The sequence below is a fragment of the Lipotes vexillifer genome, unplaced genomic scaffold (genome assembly GCF_000442215.2).
Source record: "Lipotes vexillifer unplaced genomic scaffold, Lipotes_vexillifer_v1.1 scaffold496, whole genome shotgun sequence".
NCBI classification, from domain to species: Eukaryota; Metazoa; Chordata; class Mammalia; order Artiodactyla; family Lipotidae; genus Lipotes; species Lipotes vexillifer.
This window is the reverse complement of record NW_006786690.1, coordinates 5,774,007-5,777,640: the sequence shown is the minus strand read 5'-3', so window position 1 is coordinate 5,777,640 and position 3,634 is coordinate 5,774,007.

Below are 3,634 nucleotides of genomic sequence, written 5' to 3'. Positions count from 1 at the left end.
GCTGCCGGTCTCCGTGACAACGCGACCCCAGGGGGGGGGGCCGGACCCGGCGGGGGCAGGAGGCGGAGAGACCGGACCTTTCACGGCAATATCCTCATGGGCCGGCGGCAGGGGGTCTTTATCCCCCTCCCCGGGGGAAGCGGCGCCCTTCTCGGTAGCGGGGCTCAGGCGATGCCGGCGGATTTTCTTCACTCAACGAGCAGAGCATCCAACATGGCGCTGCGGCCGCCTCCAGCAGTCCGGCAGGACGGCCGCTCGGAAAACTTCGGGCCTTTTCGGAGTAGTTCGGGAGGCCGAGGGTGAGAAGCTCCTTCGGCTCTTTCCGGAGACTGCAAGAGGTCGGGGTTCTTCGGAACCACTCGGGGGCGCCTTCGGCCGCCGTTCGGCAGTTCTCCGGGGCTGACTCGCTTCCTCGGGAAAGATCGGCTAGAGGGGCTTCCAGGCTCGCTGCGGCTGGGGTGCGGGGCGGAAGGAGAGACCAAAGGCGAGGTCTGGTCTGCGAGATCCCTCCTCTGCCGCCCAGCCTCGAAGAACAATGGTAACGGCCCTGGAGCCTGCGGTCCGCAGAGCCCTGTCCGTAGGGGCGGGAGGCAGTGAAGCGAGAAACCTAGGTTACGGTGGGAGGAACTGCTTAACCGAGTGAAACCGCTGGATAGGAGCCCGCCGGGTGGACCTATTAGCATAACAAATGGCACTCGCCGGCCCTTAACGCAGTTCCCGTCCATTGTGTCTACATTTCGCCCTTGTCCACTCAGAGAGGTGAGCGGGACGAGGAGCTCCATTTCCAGAGCACGCTGAGTCTGAGAGAGGAAAAGTGACCGGCCCAAGGTCATCCAGCCAGGAAAGGACAGGGACAAACCTGGATCTGAAATCCAGGTTCATTCGTCCGAATGAACCTTGCCGCTTCCCAAGTTGCCTGGGGACCTGATCTGACCCTCCTTATCTAATCAGCTGCCTTAACTTGGGGATCTGTGGACGGATTCTTCCAAGGCCTGCCCGGAGACTGGAGCGCCTTTTGACCAGCAGCCAGTGGTCGGCTCCCCGGTGTCCTATGCGGGCGTAACACTTGGTGATAAGCTCCTTTTCTCCCCAGGAGGACCAGCCAACACTCCCCCACCCCCTGCCCACACACTCCACCCCCAATTGGGGTCTTGTCCAAGCCCAGGAACATTGAGGGGAAAGGAATTGCAGAGATCAGGGAGCAAGCCAGGTAATAACTGTAACCAGGCACTGAGCAGTTCATTATCTCACACAGTCCTGTGAAAGAGGTGGTAATCATTTCACAAATGTAGAGACTGAGGCACAGGGAGGCTCAATACCATCACACAACAGAAGAAGCTGAGAAAATTGAGGCTCGAAACGGACAAGAGACTTTGCCAAGGTCACATGGAGAGTGTAGTTGGCAGAGACAAAATTAGGGCTGGGTTCTGTCTCCTGCTATACTGCTTCACACTGCCTTTTTTCACATAAAGCTCTACACATTGTGGTTGCTTAATTCTTGACAGTCCCTGGGACCTCCAAAAGCTCCCTCTGGGAAAAAGCATCTGGAAGAGGGTGATACCACAACTGCATCTTTCTGGAGAGGGTTTCACAGCTCCTAGTGTAGAAAAGGAAGCATCATCCCCCATCTCCAGACTGGAAGGCAGGAGCTAATTCATACTCTGGAATCCTAAACCATTTGGACTTGTAACACCTGTTTACCTGGGATTGGATTTTTCTGCTCTTCGCTAGACGTGACTGGCTCCAGGAAAAATTCCCAAGTGGTCCTGCAGTTCCCCAGATTCTCCTTCTATGTTCCAGATCTCAGACTTCCTTATCCCAATGGAAACCTGTTCCCAGGAAAGAATTTGGCTTCCCATTTATAGTAGGGTGATAACAGACCGATAATTGCTTAATTGTTATTCTTTTCTGAGCTAGTTTCATTTCCTAACTTAATAGCTACAAGCATCGGGTGATTACTGTGTGTCTGGTCTTTGCTAAGCACTTTATGAGCATTATCTCTCTTGAAACAGATAGACCTTGGGCAAAATAATGTAAAAGTCCCTGATAAGATTCTGGCCCCAGGCAATCAATGCGGAAGGCTTATAGGGAGCAAAGTCAGAAAGGTAGAGCACTCTCCTTTCATTCAAATCATAGCCCTGCTCAACACCTCCCGTCTGGCACAGAGAAGCTAATATTTATTGAACACCTCCTGGGTGCCAGGGTACAACTCTGCTAAACATTCTGCTTAGATTCACTCTTATTCACCTCAACAACTCTGCAAGGTATTATTATATCCCATTCACAAATAAACTGAGGCTTAAAGATATGAAGAAGCAACTTGTATAACTTTCAAGTGGAAATGCTGGCATTCAAACCCAGGCACCTGACTCCAGTTCTGATTTGCAACCATTGCCTTCCACAGACCAACCTCCCCACGCTGGCCAGAGGCACTGTCAACAAGCGAAGCTGATTTTGTGAACTTGCCTGCTGAGAGCCCTCCATGGCTCCCCCATTGCCTTCAGGATCCAGTCTAAATTCAAGGCCCTTCAGGATCTGGACTCTGCTTGCATCCTGCCACTCTCCACCTCAGATCCAGAACTGCAGCCACTTTGCTCCACTGCAGACAAAGCCATTCTCTTCCTCTCCCTGTTGTCTGTATGTGGACTACGACCCCAAACCATCCTCTCCCTTCTCAGCCTGTTGGCTTATGCCTGCTCCTGCCTCAAGGCTTGGCTTAGGCCTGGCCTCCTCTGGGCACCCTTTCCTCACTCCCCAGGCTGAGCTAGGCTCCCCTTCTCTAGGCTCCCAAGTAGATGCTTAAAGCTCAGTGTTGAGCAATAAATAAAGAGTACAGCTGTTGGAATCAGATTACCTGAATTTGATTCTCAGCCCTGCCATTGATTAATTGTATGGCCTTGGAGAAATCACATAACCTCTCAAGCCTCAGTTTTCTCATCTGTAAAATGGAGACTCCACCTCTTCTCATGAGAAATAAGACAACAAAGTCCAGTCTCTTGCTCATTGTCATAGTTGGATACATTTTAGCTACTACTATTCATTTACATAGGAACATTACCTAGTCATTTAAAATATCCTTGATATCTAGCACTCAATAAAAAGGATGTGAGCTTGCTAAAGGACAGAATAATTGTGAACTGCCAGAGGATTTTCAGGTTACCCTGGAGAAGCCCTGGGTACTGCAGAGCCTAGGCTGGGCCTCACTGCACAGGGAGCGAAAAGGGTGAGAGCTTCCTGGAGGAGGCAGTGCTGGCTCACAGGAGGAGTCTTGAATTTTTGACCAGCCAGCCACTGTTCCCAGAGCCCACCACGCTACCCCCAACAGAGACCTGCATTCCCTCCCGGAATCAAAATACCTCTCCATCCTCATTCAAAGAGCCAGCAGACAGGTGAAGTCTTGGTTTACACATCTCCTCATGGCTGGGTGATGGAGCTTTGCTTATTTGTTATCATGTGGGGTCACTGTGCTGTTTCTCTGAGTGAACTGAAGACTGGGCTCAGGGGGACCCCTTAATTTCTTAATTGAAAACTTTTGAAAATATTGTTGCAAGCTGGAGTTCTCTGGCCCTTTCATTTTTTTTTTTCTCTCCTGTAGGGGACTGGCCTTTTAGCACAACAGAAGCCATCTTTAGTA